At 42.3% G+C, this 18,812-nt stretch overlaps 1 long non-coding RNA gene across 1 annotated transcript in view; it reads right to left on the bottom strand.

The window, feature by feature from the left end:
- The window catches only part of LOC148139925 (uncharacterized), a 70,915-nt gene extending 68,270 nt beyond the window's left edge, over positions 1 to 2,645 (bottom strand). The window contains exon 1 of the long non-coding RNA XR_015753227.1: positions 2,617 to 2,645. This is a non-coding gene — a long non-coding RNA (uncharacterized LOC148139925). The remainder of the gene's footprint in view (positions 1 to 2,616) is intronic.
- Between the last annotated feature and the right edge of the window lie 16,167 nt (positions 2,646 to 18,812).

Genomic DNA, 18,812 nt, shown 5'->3' with positions numbered 1-18,812 from the left:
TGTGGTGGAAAAGCACAGCAGTTCAGGCAGCATCCGAGGAGCAGTAAAACCGACGTTTCGGGCAAAAGCCCTTCATCAGGAATACAGGCAGAGTGCCTGAAGGGTGGAGATCACACACACAATCACACACTTTCTCATGCACCTTCATACTCAAACACACTCACATGCACACACTCACACTCTCTGTCATGCCAGCACACACACATATAAGTCTATGGAGTGAATTTGCACTTGCAGTATTATATTTACAGATACATTGTATTTTGCTCAAAAAGCATGCAATCCAAGCAGCCAATGCAGGCAGCCAATCCACGTAACATTTTATGAGTTCCTACTTTGGAAATAGAATCAGACTGACTCAAGGTTGGGATACAAACAGAGTCTAACCTCATACCTTTAATACATTGTCTGGGCTGAGATTTCACCTTTTTTGTTTAAACTTCAAGTTATCTTGAGAATGTGACTTAAAAGAAGTTCTGGGATTTATATCTTAATGAACCGAATTCCGCAACCCACTCTAAAGGATGAAAGATTTAACAGCAAGTTAGGTTTGTTCAATATATCATTTCAGCTGCATGACGCTGTAATCTTTTGTGACAAATTCTGTGTCTTATGGTCCTGCCCCACAGCTACCCGATGAAGGAGCAGCGCTCCAAAAGCTAGAGCTTCCAAATAAACCTGTTGGACTATAACCTGGTGTTGTGTGACTCTTAACTTTGTCTACACCTTTCCAACACTGGCACCTCCAAATAATGTTTAAAAGACATTTGGATAGGTACATGAATAGAAAATGTTTGAAGGGATCTGGGCCAGGAGTGTGGAGGCCGGACTCGTTTACTTTGGGATTATATTTGGCATGGATTGTTTGGACCAAAATGGTCTGTTTCCATGCTGTATGATTCTATGGCTAGCTCATCATCATCATCATCGTCATTACTGGTGGTCCCTCACAGATAAGGATGACTTTCTTCCACTCTCAGGGTGAGTCTGGAGGTGGCTGTACAGTCTGCTACAGCTTCTGCAGGCTTGATTACATTTGGGAAAGAAGGTAGTCACGGAAAATGGTGGGTGGGGCATTGTTGTGGCAAAGTGCTCCTTACACTGTTTTCGCCTGGCTCCTGCTTTTTCCCAATGGCAAGTCTTGAAGTGCTCGATGTCTTCCTGGATGCTTCTCCTTCTGGATGGTCTTGGGTCAGTGATTCCCAGGTGTCTATGGGAATGCTGCAGTTTACCAGTGAGGCCTTGATGGTATTACTGAAGTACTTCCTCTGTCCACCTAGACCCTCCTCTGTCCCTCTTCTAGCCTGCTCCTGACAGGCTCTGGATAAATCTCATATCTTGATTGTCATATCCCTTTATTTCTACCTGTCAGATTTCACCTTCTAGTTCATAAGTCTCATTTGTGATTTATTTCCAAATCTGGCACACATTTCATTAGGCAATCTTTATTTCGCTTGATTATAATTTTGCTACTTTTTAATTTTATTTTCAATGTCATCACACTCAAATGCATTTCTTTTATTTCCTCTTTCCATCATCATTATTAGTATTTTATCTCTCATTGATTCATTCTCTCTTTTTTTTTCTCTTTTCTGCCTGGGTAATATTTTCTTTTCAGTTTCAGTTCTTATATCAGCAAAGTGCCCACTATCAGAAGGCAACTGTCTTGTCAGGTCATTGCCCCCTAACAACCCACTCTCCCCTCCCAACATGTTCCCCTGCCACCGCAAGAATTGCAAAACCTGCGCCCTCACCTCCCCCTTTACCTCCATCCAAGGCCCCAAAGAAGCCTTCCACATCCATCAGAGTTTTACCTGCACTTCCACACATGTTATTTCATGTATCTGTTGCTCCCGATGTGGTCTGCTCTACATGGGAGACAGGACACCAACTTGCAGAACATTTCGGAGAACATCTCCAGGACACATGCATGAATAAACCCCACCATCCTGTGGCTGATCACTTTAACTCCCCCTCCCACTTGTCCAAGAACATACAGGTCCTGGGCCTCTTCCATCACCAAACCCTAGCCACCTGATGCCTAGAGGAAGAACAACTCATCCTCCACACTGGGAACCTCCAACCACACAGGATCAATGTGGAATTTACCAGTTTTCTCAATTCCCTTCTGCTCACCTTATCCCAGATCCAACCTTCCAACTCAGCACCGCCCCCTTGACCTGTTATATCTGTCCATCTTCCTTCCTATCTATCTACTCCACCCTCCTCTCTGACCTATCACCTTCACCCCCACCTTCATCTACCTATCACATTGTCAGCTACATTTCCCCCAGCCCTACCCTCCTCCCATTTAACTGTCAGCCCCCTTGGCCCACTAGTCTCATTCCTGATGAAGAGCTTATGCTTGAAATGTCGATTCCCCTGCTCCTTGGATGCTGCCTGACCTGCTGCGCTTTTCCAGCACCACACTCTCAACTCTGATCTTCAGTATCTGCAATCCTCACTTTCTCCCAAGTGCTCATAATGATTTGTTTACTTTTAGAACAGCTAATTATAAAGGCAGATTAAATAAAACATTTATACTTTAAAGTGACTGTGTTCCAGAAATTCTGTCGGTGAGCACTTGATTGGATTGGATGGCATTTATTTGATTACCTTATCTGAGATGGATAACTGGATTCCCAGCCAATTAGAGAGTCCATTTGGATAACCCAACAAATCTGCCGAAGGGCTGGTTTGCAATGGTAGAGATCAGATCGACGGAACAGTGTCGTAATTTCTGCAGTTTCACTAACTGCAGGAAAAAGGAAGCTGCCCTCTATGTCTCTGCTTACTACCTGGAGGTGTGACCAGAGGCTCTGAGAGATTTAAATGAGACAAAGCTAGTGATCACTTGTTCACTATTCAATATTTGATTGCGTTTATCTGTTGACTACATTCTTTACTGTGTGATTAATTAAGCCGAAGTGTATTGACTTAGAAACAAAAACTAAACTGTGGACAAGCAACTGGAAACATGAGAACCAGTGATTCAAAGCACTGATTAAACCCCTGTTCTAGCATATAGCCAGGAGTTCATCATCTTTACATATCTCTGTGGCATAAAAAATAATGACAATTAAAATGATGGAAAGTACTTTAAATTTCTCAATTTGTGCATCTGTCCTTTCTTTCCATTGGAAGGGTTGATAGATTTCAGTCTAGGTATCACAGTGAGCTGCATGAAAATGAAACTCATACATTTTCTCAGAGAAGAAGACCAGCAAGTATTTGAGCAGTTTACAGAATACATGTTTACTTTTTCAGAAGTGGTAAGTCTTCTTGAAAATAACTTTGGATCAAATAAAATTGTGAGCATTGAGTGATATAAATTCCATCAGAGAATGGTGACCTTTTCACAGTCATATACATTCAAACATGTGCCCAAATTGTATAAGTGCTCATTGGTGCACAAAGTATCATTTAGCTTGAGGGCAAAAATTGTAGCGCATGTTTAACATGGAATCATTTCACAAAGGTGTGCAGGTTAAAGAAGAGACTTCATGAAACAAGAAACCAAAGAATTCCAGATGTAGGATAAGCTGGATGCTGCAAATTATGTTCTGAAGAAGGATAACTGAACCCAACATTAACTCTGCTTTCTCTCCCAGATGCTGCCAGACCTGTTTGAGTTTTTCCAGCAATTTCTGATTTTGTTAAAGAAGAGACTCCATTGGTGTTACACTTGCAGGAGTCTACTTTTGATAATGAGTCTGTGTATTCTATCATGAACAGTTATGTATCAGACAATACAAACTCTCAGTTTGTCCATAATTATATACTGAGTGATATGCTGTTGGCATTTTCACAGTTTTCTCTCACTTCTATATACAGACACTTCTCAAACTTATGATGACTCTCAATTATTCTGGTTCTGGCAATTATCATAGTTTTGATGCTGGGTTGACACAGATTCCCCTTATATGTAGTCAAAGGCAGAAGACTTATAAGAATGATGTTTTCGATAGGCTTGCCTTCAAAATTGCAAGACTCCACCAATAAACACATGATTGTCATGATGATGGAAACAGACTTTGCACAACAATATTCTCCTTTATTTCCTGGATGTGGGGAGATTAAGAGACACTGTCACATTCCTTGCATCAACATATCAATTCTGTCAGTTTCTAAAAATGTGAGATGGTTGCCATTTGCAATTCTCATTAGGGGTCACAGCCACTAAAATGATTACAAGTACTCAATACTTCTGAGATGATTTGGAGCTGCCTGTGTTGGACTGGGGTGGACAAAGTTAAAAATCACATAACACCAGGTTATAGTCCAACAGGTTTATTTGGAAGCACTAGCTTTTTGAGTGCTGCCTCTTCAGCAGGCACTCTTCATTCACCACCCTGATGAAGAGGCAGCACCTTGAAAGCTAGTGCTTCCAATTAAACCTGTTGGACTATAACCTGGTGTTATGTGATTTTTAACAATATTTTTGAGAACATTGGCTAATGGTTATGGGTGTTGAATCTAGACTTTGCACAATGCATAAATGGTGAACTCAGACTATACATCAATTTTAAAGCATTCGACAAAGGTTTCATTCCAGATAGACAACTTTTTATGATCCAAATGCTATCATTACCATTACCATTTCATGACTCCACAGCTTTCCCCAAAGTGACATGTGGCAGAGTTATGGTTTCAGTGCTGGGGAAGAATAATACTAGACTCAAAATATTAATTCTGTTTCTGTCTCCACAGATGCTGAGATGCTGTCTCCAGAAGTGCTGAGTTTCTCCAACGTTCTCTGTCTTTGTTTCAGATTTGTTGCATCAACAATATTTTGCATCCATTATGTGGCAGAGCTAACTGTGGATATCACTAGAAGAGCAAAGTCCATATCTTACAGCTATTGTCATTCAGGTAGGTATGATTGAGTCCCACAAAGTGTCCTATGGAATAAATTAAGCATGTAATGCAGAGTAGAAGATTATTTCTTCAGTCTTGCCAGATGACTTGTTGTCCATGAATGGACAAAGCATAACATGATTACTGAGTTATCAGCAGTGTTAACTCAACTATAACAATTTGATACTCAGCAATGAGAAATGTGCATTGCCGACACATGACTGTATCAAAACCACTCATGTACTTCCACCTCTGTTTAATGTGAAACAATTGATATTGCTCCATGGTGCTATGCACTTTTGTGACTGTTTTTTGCTAATAACAGCAAGATAATGAAATCTCTTCAAAAGCTACTGATCAAGAATATGCAATAGGAAAGGACAACCATGCAGCAAACAGCAGTTGACACATTGAAAGCAAAGATAGTATTTCCACCAGATCTTGTGGCATTTCAACCACATGTGAAAATGTACGTTTCAACAGATCCATCAGGAAAAGCAATAGCAGCTACACTATACAGTACACTGAAGGAAGGAAATGATCAATCACTTGTGCGTCATGCCCGTTGTCTGGAAGTGGCCACATGCAGAGAGCTAAGGAAGCTACGTACTGGCTGATGAAGCCAGAATACAAGACCATAAGACCGTACAATGTCGGAGCACAAGTGAGCCATTCAGTCCATCAAGTCTGCTGTGTTATTTATTGAGGTCATGGGTGATCTGGTAACCCTCACTGCAACGTTAAGTTTAAAGTTTGCATATTTTAGCAAAATGTTGTAAAACAGCTTTAATGACACCTACAAATCTGTTCTGGTCAAAACAGAAATAGAAACTGAAAATGCAGCGAACCATCAGCCTGGCTAGCAGCATCGCTGCAGAGGAAAACAAGAGCTAATGTTTCAGGTCGATGGTCTCCAATAATGAGAGCTCATCATCTTACCTCCGATGTTGTTGCTTCTGTTCGTCCAAAGTAGTGGTCTAACCTCATCAAATACATCAGCCTCACATACTTCATCAAAGCTATAGAGTCAAGCGTGTGATAGAATACTCTCCATTTGCCTGGATCAGTGCATCTCCGACTACATTCAAAATCAACTAAATCCAGAGTCAATTAGCTCACTTGATTGACACTCTATCCATTACCTTAAGCCTTCACTCCGCATAGTGGCAGTAATGTGTACCAACTAAAGATGCCCTGCAACAATTCGCCAAGACTGCTTTGACAGTAGCTTGAGGAGAAAGTGAGGTCTGCAGATGCTGGAGATCAGACCTGAAAATGTGTTGCTGGAAAAGCGCAGCAGGTCAGGCAGCATCCAGGGAACAGGAGAATCGACGTTTCGGGCATAAGCCCTTCTTCAGGAATGAGGAAAGTGTGTCCAGCAGGCTAAGATAAAAGGTAGGGAGGAGGAGTTCCAAAAACGCACAACCCAGATGGCCTCCTTCTTCAAGGACCGCAATTTCCCCCCGACGTGGTCGACGATGCCCTCCACCGCATCTCTTCCATTTCCCGCTCCTCCGCCCTTGAGCCCCGCCCCTCCAACCGCCACCAGGACAGAACCCCACTGGTCCTCACCTACCACCCCACCAATCTCCATGTACAGCGCATCATCCGCCGTCATTTCCGCCACCTCCAAACGGACCCCACCACCAAGGATATATTTCCCTCCCCTCCCCTATCAGCATTCCGTAAAGACCACTCCCTCCGTGACTCCCTCGTCAGATCCACACCTCCCACCAACCCAACCTCCACTCCCGGCACCTTCCCCTGCAACCGCAGGAGGTGCAAGACTTGCGCCCACACCTCCCCCCTCACCTCCCTCCAAGGCCCCAAAGGAAATTTCCATATCCGCCACAGATTCACCTGCACCTCCACACACATCATCTATTGCATCCTCTGCACCCGATGTGGCCTCCTCTATATTGGGGAGACAGGCCGGCTACTTGCGGAGCGTTTCAGAGAACACCTCTGGGACACCCGGACCAACCAACCCAACCACCCTTTGGCTCAACATTTCAATTCCCCCTCCCACTCCACCAAGGATATGCAGGTCTTTGGACTCCTCCATCGTCAGACCACAACAAAACGACGGTTGGAGGAAGAACGCCTCAGCTTCCGCCTAGGAACCCTCCAACCACAAGGGATGAACTCGGATTTCACCAGTTTCCTCATTTCCCCTCCCCCCACCCTGTCTCAGTCAAATCCATCGAATTCAGCACCGCCTTCCTAACCTGCAATCTTCTTCCCGACCTCTCCGCCCCCACCCCAGTCTGACCTATCACCCTCACCTTGACCTCTTTCCACCTATCACATTTCCGACGCCCCTCCCCCAAGTCCCTCCTCCCTACCTTTTATCTTAGCCTGCTGGACACACTTTCCTCATTCCTGAAGAAGGGCTTATGCCCGAAACGTCGATTCTCCTGTTCCCTGGATGCTGCCTGACCTGCTGCGCTTTTCCAGCAACACATTTGACAGTACCTTTCAAACCCAAGATCTCTATCACCTGGGAGAGTAAGGATAGCAGATGCATGAGACTATCATCACCGGGGAAGTTCCCCTCAAAGCCACATTGGAGCTTTATTATTTTTCCTTCACTTTTGCTGGATCAAACACCTGGAATTCCCTTCCAAACAGCACTGAAAGTCTATGTAATTGCAGTGGGCTGCTGCAGTTCAGGAAGGCAGCTCAACACCACTTTCCCAAAGATGATTTGGCATGACCAGTGAATGCTGGCTTAGTCACTGATGCCCACAATTTGCGATCGAATATCAAAAGAACCTTATTAGTTGATCTTGCCAAGTCCCCCTCAATAACATCTTAGAACTTGTACCAAAATTACAACAGCTGAACCACAGACTAGAAAGCAGGGGCCTATTATAGTTACATGCATTAAATCATTCCTTGAAGCCAAAAGCCCAACCACCCAAAAGACACGGTGGAATAAGTGGCTCTGGGAGTCCCCAACATTAACTCTCTCTATGAAGTCTCTGAGAACCAGGTCAAATATGGGCAAGGAAGCCTCCAGCTATTTATCACCAACTATCATTCCCACAGTTCTGATGATGCATTACTCCTTTGTGCTAAACACAAACACAAGAAAAAACATTGAGGGTGCTGAGGACAATAAAATGTACTCTATCTGGGGGGGGGGGGGGGGGAATTCAATGTACATTATAAAGAGTAGCTTGGTGTACAGTATTGAACAAGATTTGTGAGCTTTTAAGGAAATACCTACCAGTCTGGATGTGGTATTTTAGAGAGAACCACACAAGGGTAGAAACCTACAAATCTCATCCTTGTCAATTTAACTGTTGCAGATTCATGACATTACTGGTAGCAGTGACCACAATATAGTTCCTATGAGGCAGAGTAGACTGAGAATACCTGAGGTCATCATGTAGTGTAGCACTGTCATCATGCTAAATGTGATAGATACAAAGTCTAAATCAGGAGTATAAATTATGAACTACAGTTGCAGAACACCACTTCCCTCCTTTGGCCTCTCTGCATAACTACAATTTACCCCTACTCGCTATTTTTCTGTTCTAAATCAAGCCAGGTATGCCTTTGCTATTCCTAACTATGCATTCTCTGACTTTATTCCTTAGTCCACTAAGTGGCACTTTATCAAGAGCATCATGAAAATCCAGATAAATTACATCTACTACAATGCCTTATGTACTCTTTCTCCAAACTCTTCAAAGAATATCAACAAGGCTTGTCATCCAAGACATTTTCTATTTAATTCCATACTGACTATCCATTATTATTATTTTGGTTTCTAGATATTTTTCCATTCTCACTTTCACTTTGGATTCCACTACTTCTTCTGGCACAAACATTAAGATGACTGTCAAAAGCTTTTGAGACATGTTCTATCTCCCTTCTTAAATATCGGCATAAGATTAATTAGTTTTCAGTCTGGAATTGCATCTTGCAAATTAAAAATGTTTACTAATCCCTCTGCTATCTCTTCTCTTAATTCTTCTAAAAGTGATAACCTATCCATCTAAACCAGTCTTTAAGGTTATTCAATATTTTAGCTTTTTGAAACTTTAAATGTAAGTAGATAATTTCTCGTCTCTTCACCTGATGTCATGTGCACCTGGACCCATTCTGTTTTTCTGTAAGTACTGAAGAGTCGTACTTATTTTGCATTTCTGCTTTTTCTGTCATTGCATTTGATATTATCTTGTTCATTGTGAAGTGTCCCTGTTACCAATACAATTTTCCTTTGAAGACAACAAATGCTGGAGATCATAACATGTCAGACAGTATCCATGGAGAGACAGCAAGCCTACTGTCCCCTCCACACTTCACTTCAGCTCTGATTAAGAGTTATCTGGACTTGAAGCATTAACTTGCTCTCTCTCCATGGATGCAGTCTGACTCACTGTGATCTCCAGCATTTATTGTCTCCAGTACAGATTCCAGCACCTGCAGTAAGTTGTTCCGACAAGCTGATATTATATCTTATCTCTATCCACATGGATTCTCTTACTGATGGCTACAACACTCTTCTTCAATTGGCATCATGTTTTCCTTCATAAGTAGTTAGTATGCCTATGATTGCTCACAATAACATTAGTGCCATTCTTTTGCCTCTTTGTTTTGGATACGTGAATGTTGCTGTCACCCTTTTAATGGCAGTTCCACTTAGTTTCTTGTCAATCTTTCCTCACTTGTTTGCCGTGTGTCCCTGGTAGCCCTTGAGAATGTGATAGTAAGCTGGTGATCCCTCCCATAATTCTGTTCAGAATTAGAATAGAATTAGGTTTTAATGCCATGTGTACCCAAGTACAGAAGTACAGGAGTACAGTGTGAAGTTTACAATGGCAGCTAGCATGGCTCCATCTTAGGTACAAAGTACTTAGGTACAAAATAAGTCATAGAGTCATGAGATCTACAGCATGGAAACAGACCCTTCAGTCCAACTCATCCATGCTGACCAGATATCCTAAATTAATCCAGTCCCATTTGCCAGCACTTGGCGGATTATCCCTCTGAATCCTTCCTATTCATATACCCATCTAGTTGCTTAAAAGAAGAAAAAAAAGTTACATTACCTTACAATGATTCACAGAATAAGTTAGAAATAAGACATAGTTCGAAGGATAAACATTACAGTCAGATAAGCAGATTACAGATAAACATTACATTGCAGTAGATCTGCGCAGGGGCTTCTACACATGGTCTGACCGTACGTGTGGTACCCTAGTCCAACAACCTTCCCGGCTCTGCTCCAGGTCTCAGCCACTCCATCATTGTCAGACTGAAGTAAATGGCCATTACAGAAGTCTCAATGGTTCTATATACAAATCAGCCATAGTCAAGCAGAATAGCTAAACAGGCTGAGAGGTTAAATGACCAATTTTTGCTTCAGTGTTCTTCTGTACTGACTTTAATTAGCAGTATTCAAGCTGTTGGAAAGCAGAGAAAGAAAGAACAATTTCAGCCAGATTTCAGTGTGTTCATTTTAGTACCACTTCAGTGACTGCCATATATTCAAGATAATTCCTGTGGAGGACCCAGAGATATTGTCCCAGAATGATAACCAATATTATAATCCTGTGCTCCCATTCTGGACAAGAGCACTGCAGAACTCTCTGATTATTCTTCTTGAATTTTTAACTTGTTTAAGATAAATGTCAGCTGATCAATGCTGTAAAGATTATAAACCCAGGGATAGGGCAGTTTCATAAGGGTCATCACAGGCTTGAGAGAAACATCACTTCATGGGTCTAATTTGTACTGAGCAACATTTCACATTCCAGAGAGCTATGATGGCACTTAGAAAGAAGAACAAAACCAAACACAAAATAACACGAGTGGTTAAACTAACTAAATTTTAGTCATACAGTTCCAAAACATTTTATATATATATATTAAAATCTATGTTCTTCATGACTTTTTGGGTGGAAACATAAAGATGGTTTGAAACGGAAAAACATTTGTGCTCTTGCTATCCTCACAGGACTGCTACATTGATGATGAATGGAGTGTTCTCAAGGGTCCGAGTTGGAAATTAGGTAAAGAAACCTGCTTATTGCAGATGTTGGAAAGCTAAAACATGATCCGACATTACTAAAAGTCTCTCTGTTGAGTATGTCTCATAAATCTCTCCAACAGCTGTCTGTGCCCTCCTCACACTGAAGATCCTCATGGGTTCAGCTTCTGACTCTGTCTCTTCCTCAGGAATGTCAATTTTATGAAAAATAAAATTGGGTGGGGGAGGGGAGGGGATGTTGTTGAGGAGAGAATACAAAAAGGTCAGCACAACTGGAGACTTCCCAGAAGGATGGAGGACCTGAATCCTGCCTTCGCCATGAGCCAATTGTAACAGGCTTGTGCATCATTGTCCTTCTGTCTGGCATTGAGAAGTAATAGTTACCTGTTGTTGTCAAGGAGACAGACATCACACTTTTTTTCCCTACATTCTGGCAAATGTGTAACGCCAACAGATGAAGAAATCCTGTCAGTTCCCTTCACACCAGGGAGTGAGCTGCAGAACCCATATCAGCCAGAAAAACATCCACAAATAACTGATATTTGTGTACCTGTTCATATGGGTACAATCCATGTGAAGAAACAGATGGTGATATGAGAATGACAAGACTTTGTATCAAGTGTAATGAACAGGGTTATCCTGGCAGACGTTGGATCAATAGTAAAGCCAGGACATTCCATAGAGCTGGGAAATTTCATGGACTTCCAGAGTTCACAACTCTCCAACTGTCACATTCCACAGCCTATCAATGGCATTTCATTTGGTTTGGAACCCTTTGTGTTCAAAAATGTGACTCCAGTTTTCACCATACCCTCAGTGAAGCAATGCTAGTGGAACAGGAGCAGGTCCCAGGATTGCTCTGACTCTATATAATAACTCAATGAAATACCGCAAATTGTGTTCTTCCCCTCTGGTGTTCTAGGTTGCTCTTGTCAAAGGTAATCACGAAAACAAGTTCTCATTATCTGTAGCTGGCACTGAGGCAGTGTGGACCACAAGGAGAAAGTGCAAATGAGATGGAGACCAGTGTATGGCTGCTGTAGTCAGAAGCTGTTTTGTGGATTTACATGGAGCAATCTAGGCTGCTCCAACTCTTCAAAAATGAAATTTCTTAAGTTTCAGGCCTTTTTCTGAATGAGCAAAATATTGCTGGCAACAGATTGACCTAAAGTAAAACTCTTCACCAGACTAGCAGAAGTCTGATTGACTAAACCCAAGTGGACAGAAACTCTGCTCAGATGTCATACATCTTTCAAGCCTAGTTAGCACACCAGTGTTGAATATATAAGCCTCATCTGGGAGTATGAGAACCTATGCAGATGTGCAAATTGTACATTAAGATATTTCAGTCTTGTTTGTAAAATAAGCTCAGCAATATTATAAACACCCATGCTGTCTAATTTGAGGATTTTGCTTTTACCTTGTAATTATTCATGTATTTATATAGCAACATGGAAACATTTACAGCAGGTAAGATGATCATTATGCTGGGCTGAAGAATTATTCAGCTTTGAAATCATGAGGTCGACCTGCTTTCCTCCCTGGCCTTTCATACTTCATCCAACCCAAGTACTATAACATCAGAACCCCAATTTCTTCACCTCACCATAAACACATTCCAAAAAGATCTGTTCAGAATAAGTCCAGTAACCAAGGCTTGAACTTGCGTAGAGTATTATTGTGCTGAACCTGTACTGATTTAATTAACTGGCCATTATACTTAGGGAAACACAAGTTGGTAAAGTACAACTATAATTTAGATTGCTTTTAGCCATTAATGTCTTTACTGTGCTCCAATTAAACTGTCCAGCCCCTGCCAGTCTTTAAAATTTATACTCAATAGTCTGAACGACATTGCAAAATCCACCATTGTTGCAATAAAAAGGCATGAGAATACTTTGTTTCAATTTATAAATATTTCAATGTGATCAAACCACAAGTTATTTCACCAAATTGTTCAGTTTTCTTTTCCATGTTATCGTTTCTTTGGTGTTGGAATTTCCACATTGATCATTCAGGGTTCTATTTAAACAAGCCACTAAGTGGATAAGCAAAATTTCCCAGCTCACTGTATCCCTTTCTGGGGCTAAAGTGCCAGCATGGAAATATCTTCATTCTGATTGCAGGGTGCAGGATAAAATCTGTCCCAGTTACAGATCTGAGCTGGCCACCAGGACTATTGAATGTAAAGGAGAAAGTGAGGTCTGCAGATGCTGGAGATCAGAGATGGAAATGTGTTGCTGGAAAAGCGCAGCAGGTCAGGCAGCATCTAGGGAACAGGAGAATCGACGTTTCGGGCATTAGCCCTTCTTCAGGAAGGGCTAATGCCCAAATGTAAAGGTAAGCAGGATATAAGGCCCACCTTGAATGTAAAGGTAAGCAGGATATAAGGCCCACCTTGAATGTAAAGGTAAGCAGGATATAAGGCCCACCTTGGTTTTCTCTGACTGTGTCCTAATTACTTTCTTAAAATAGAAACCTTCCAGCCTCCATCCATTCTCCGTGCTCTGACATGCGAACCCATACTTGCAATACCCTTTATAGTCCATTTCACAATTTCATGCAAATTCATGTCTATTACTTTATCAAACTATGCCTTTACATCCTCCATGTCAACTTAAAGAGTGTGAACCATGGGAAAATCTCAGAAAGCATATTGGGATAAAATAAAAAAAACTCCATTAAAAAAAAAATCCTTAATGTTTGTTCATTCAGTATGGTGCTTAATCCTATATAAAAATAAGCATTTGTGATCATAACCTTATGTAAAGGGCAGCTAATTAATTAACAAATGCTTGGAGTTATCAATCAAGCTGTGAACCTACACAACCCCTGCCGTGATAAATATAGTTAAAAATCACACAACACCAGGTTATGGTCCAACAGGTTTATTTGGAAGCACTAGCTTTCGGAGCGACGCTCCTTCATCAGGTAAAGGAGCAGCCCTCTGAAAGCTAATGGCTTCAAATAAACCTGTTGGACTATAACCTGGTGTAGTGTGATTTTCAACTTTGTCCACCTCAGTCCAACACCAGAGTCTCCAAATCGTGATAAAAATATGTAAATCTAGCCTTTGGTGACCGGTATTAGTGATTTCTTTCTCAAACAAAATTAAATAAAACTCAGTACTTAACATGATCAAAGCAAGACCAGCTTCTAAATGGACATTCTGTGGGCTTTGGAGATGAGGCTGAAAGTGATACCTGCACGGTGAATCAGGATCAAAATGTTTGCAGAGGCAGGCCAATGGCTTGGCATCTATAATGGGAAGTTATGGCCTATTTACAAATATGTAAACAGACAAAATAGAAAAAAAAAATCAACCATGCATCCCTCCCCAGGATCATTAAAGAAGTCATAGCCAAGAATGGAGAAAATCTCAAGGCAATCAGGAAGACTCAGCATGGTTTTGTAAAAGGGAAATCATATTTAACTAATTTATTAGACAATTTATCAAAGGTGTAACGTATCCTGTAGATAAAGGGGGGCCTGTCAATGTACTAGTTTTCAAAGTTTGTGCGAAGAATTGTAGCTCGGGTGCTCGTTGTTGTGGTTCTGTTCGCCGAGCTGGAAGTTTTTGTTGCAATCGTTTCGTCCCTTGGCTAGGCGACATCATCAGTGCTTGGGAGCCTCCTGCGAAGCGCTTCTTTGATGTTTCCTCCGGTGTTTGTAGTGGTCTGTCCCTGCCGCTTCCGGTTGTCAGTTTCAGCTGTCTGCTGTAGTGGTTGGTATATTGGGTCCAGGTCAGTATGCTTATTGATTGAATCTGTGGATGAGTGCCATGCCTTTAGGAATTCCCTGGCTGTTCTCTGTCTGGCTTGCCCTATGATAGTAGTGTTGTCCCAGTCGAATTCATGTTGCTTGTTGTCTGCATGTGTGGCTACTAAGGATAGCTGGTCGTGTCGTTTCGTGGCTAGTTGATGTTCATGTATGCGGATTGTTAGCTGTCTTCCTGTTTGTCCTATATAGTGTTTTGTGCAGTCCTTGCATGGTATTTTGTACACTACATTAGTTTTGCTCATGTTGCTCACTCACAGGAATCCGATTCACGAGAGAAGAAAAAAAGGATAGCCAACTCCCATTCCTAGACGTGATGGTACAGAGAACACCGAACGGAGAATTCACTACAAGGGTATACAGGAAAGCCACACACACAGACCAAGTCCTAAACTATGAAAGTAACCACCCCAACACACACAAACGAAGCTGCATCAGGACACTATTCAGAAGGGCCACAACACACTGCAGTACACCAGAACTGCAAAAAGAAGAGGAACACCTATACAAGGTATTCGCCAAAAACGGATACCCACGCAACTTCATCAACAGATGCCTAAGAGAAAGACCACGGAACGAGGACATACCACAACCAAAAGGACTAGCCACACTACCATACATCAGGAGCATCTCAGAGCTAACAGCCAGACTACTGCGACCCCTAGGACTCATAACAGCACACAAACCAACAGCCACGCTCAGACAACAACTCACCAGAACGAAGGACCCGATACCCAACATGAGCAAAACTAATGTAGTGTACAAAATACAATGCAAGGACTGCACAAAACACTATATAGGACAAACAGGAAGACAGCTAACAATCCGCATACATGAACATCAACTAGCCACGAAACGACACGACCAGCTATCCTTAGTAGCCACACACGCAGACAACAAGCAACATGAATTCGACTGGGACAACACTACTATCATAGGACAAGCCAGACAGAGAACAGCCAGGGAATTCCTAGAAGCATGGCATTCATCCACAAACTCCATCAACAAACACATCGACCTGGACCCAATATACCAACCACTACAGCGGACAGCTGAAACTGACAACCGGAAGTGGCAGGGACCGACCACTATAAACACCGGAGGAAACATCAAAGAAGCGCTTCGCAGGAGGCTCCCAAGCACTGATGATGTCGCCTAGCCAGGGGACGAAACGTTTGCAACAAAAACTTCCAGCTCGGCGAACAGAACCACAACAATGTACTAGTATTTCCAAAAGGCATTTGATAAAGTGCCACAATGGTTCCAACTATGACGGAATACAAAATATCTAAGTATAGGGGTAACATATTGGCTTGGATAGAAGATTAGCAAGCTGGCTCCTAACAGAGACTATGTATAAATATATCCATGTCTATTTGGAAGGATATGATGAGTGAAGTGATGCAGCGACTGTGAAAGAAAGTTGTACATACCCTCACAGAACATAAATTCTCCTCAACTCTTTTCTAAAAGGGTGAGCTCTAATTTTAAAACAGTGACCCCAAGCTTTGGCCTTACCCTCAACTGGGACATCCTTAACACATCTACCTTGTCAATGCCATTGAGGACTTTATACACTTCAATCTAGTCACATCTCACTTTTATAAGGTGGTAGACCTAGTCCATGTGGATTTTATTAAGGCCTTTGATAAGGTTCCATGTGGTAGGCTGCTCTGGAAGGTTAAATCGCATAGAATCTAAGGCAAGATGGCAAATTGGATACAAAATTGGCTTGATGGTAGGAAACAGAGGGTAATAGTGGAAGGATGCTTATTGGACTAGAAGCCTGTGACTAGTGGTGTCCCACAGGGGTCAGTGCTGGGCCCATTACTGTTTGTTATCTGTATCAATGATTTGGATGAGAATGTACAAGGCGTGATTAGTAAGTTTGCTGATGATACTAAAATTGGAGTGGCGCGAGTGATTCGGTGCGGCCGGTTTGGCGCAACCCATTTCGGCGAAGACCCATTTCGGCGCAGAACTGTTTTGTAGTTATTCAGTAGTAGTTATTAAACTACTATTATTAAAATTATTAAATTATTAAAATTGTTAAAATATACTAAAATTAAAAAAATATATTTCGGCGCAGAAATTAGATTATATTACAGTGTGGAAACAGGCCCTTCGGCCCAACAAGTCCACACCCACCCGCCGAAGCGCAACCCACCCACAGTCCTACATTTACCCCTTACCTAACACTACGGGCAATTTAGCATAGCCAATACACCTGACCTGCACATCTTTGGACTGTGGGAGGAAACCGGAGCACCCGGAGGAAACCCACGCAGACACGGGGAGAACGTGCAAACTCCACACAGTCAGTCGCCTGAGGTGGGAATTGAACCCGGGTCTCAGGCGCTGTGAGGCAGCAGTGCTAACCACTGTGCCACCGGGCCACCCACAAATGCTTTGTAGTTATTTAGTAGTAGTTATTAAACTATGATTAAAATTATTAAAATATATTAAAATAAAACATATTAATATACAAATTATTAAAATAAAATAAAACCCGTTAAAATGCCATCAACAATTTTGTATTTGCCTTATTTGTTTCATTTATATTTTCTTTTTAACATTTTTACTGAAGAGGATAAACATTATCTTTCCTTTTATTGCTTTCATTAATGCTTGTAAGTAAGCCTGAAAAGGAATAAATAAGAGCTGCGCCGAATCGCTCGCGCCGAAATGGGTCTGCGCCGAAATGGGTCTGCGCCGAAATGGGTGGCGCCAAACCGGCCGTGCCAAATCGCTCGCACCAACATGGCTGCGCCAAATGGTCCTACACCCATATACTAAAATGAGTGGCATCATGGACAGTGAGGAAAGTCGTCAGAAATTGCAACAGGGCCTTGATCAGCTGGGGAAGTGGGCTGAGAAATGGCAAATAGATTTTAGTATAGATTAGTGTGAGGTCTTACATTTTGGAAAGTCAAGTCAAGGTAGGCGTTTCAGGGTCTTAATGAGTATAATGGAACATAGGGACTTTGGAGGTTAGGTGCACGGTTCTCTGAAAGTGGAGTCACAGGTAGACAGAGCAGTGAAAAAGGCTTTTGGTGCACTGGCCTTCATCAGTCAGGGCATTGAGTATAGAAGTTGGGATGTTATGTTGCCGTTGTACAGACGTTGGTGAGGCTGCATTAGAGCACTGTGTTCAATTTTGGTCAGCCTGCTATAGATAGGATGCTATTAAACTTGAAAGAGCGCGGAAGAAATTTACAAGAATGTTGCCAGGACTGGAGGGTCTGAGTGATAGGGAAAGTTTGGACAAGCTCAGACTTTTCTCTTTAGAGTGTAATAGAATGAGTGGGGATCTTTTAGAGATGTATAAGACCATGGATGCATGGATAGGATGAATGCATTCAGTCTTTTTTCCCAAGGTTGGGGAATCAAGGACGAGAGGCATCAGTTTAAGGTTAGAGGGGAAAGAATAAAAGGGAACCTGAAGGGATCTTTGTTGTACGGAGGGTGGTATGCATAGGAACGAGCTGCCACCGGAAGTGGTTGAGGCAGGTACATTAACAACATTTAAAAGGCATTTGGACAACGCATGGATAAGAAAGATTTAGAAGAATATGGGCCAAGTGCAGGAAATGGAGTTAGTGTGGATGAGCATTTTGGTCGACATGGGCCAGTTTGGGCCAAAGGGCCTGTCTTTGTGCTGTATGACTCTATGATTCGATGACTCTATGATCCTTGGAAAGTCATCCTTCCCAGACCTAACCCTTTATCCTGTCCTTGTAATCCTGCAGCCATTCTCCATTTGAGTAATTCTCTGCATTTTCATTTTCCTTAGTAGACAAGCAGGAGGCTGAGGATAGTCATGTCAGAGAGGGAACAGGAGGGGAATTGGGAGGTCAGGTCAGCCCCTGTGGGCCTGGCTGAGATGTTCGGTGAAATGTGCCCTTAGTTCCCGCTTGCTCTCCCCGATGTCGAGAAGACCACATCGGGAGCACTGGATATAGTAAACTAGGTTGGCAATGAGGCAGGTGAACCTCTGTCTCAGCTGAAAGGACTTTGGCACCCTGGATGGAGGTGAGGGGGGGGGGGGGTGCCAGCAGGTATTGCATCTTTTTCGGTGGCAGGGGAAGATACCCTGGTGGTTTGTGGGGATTTAGTGGGGAGAGTGGCGCGAACCAAAGATTAGGAAAGGGAAAGGGAACAGTCCTTGCAGAAG

This window comes from Chiloscyllium plagiosum, unplaced genomic scaffold (genome assembly GCF_037043375.1).
Source record: "Chiloscyllium plagiosum isolate Xiang-an unplaced genomic scaffold, Cpla_swu_hap1 HiC_scaffold_36, whole genome shotgun sequence".
Lineage (NCBI taxonomy): Eukaryota > Metazoa > Chordata > Chondrichthyes > Orectolobiformes > Hemiscylliidae > Chiloscyllium > Chiloscyllium plagiosum.
The sequence above is the reverse complement of the archived record's forward strand: the minus strand, read 5'-3'. Positions and strand labels throughout refer to the sequence as shown.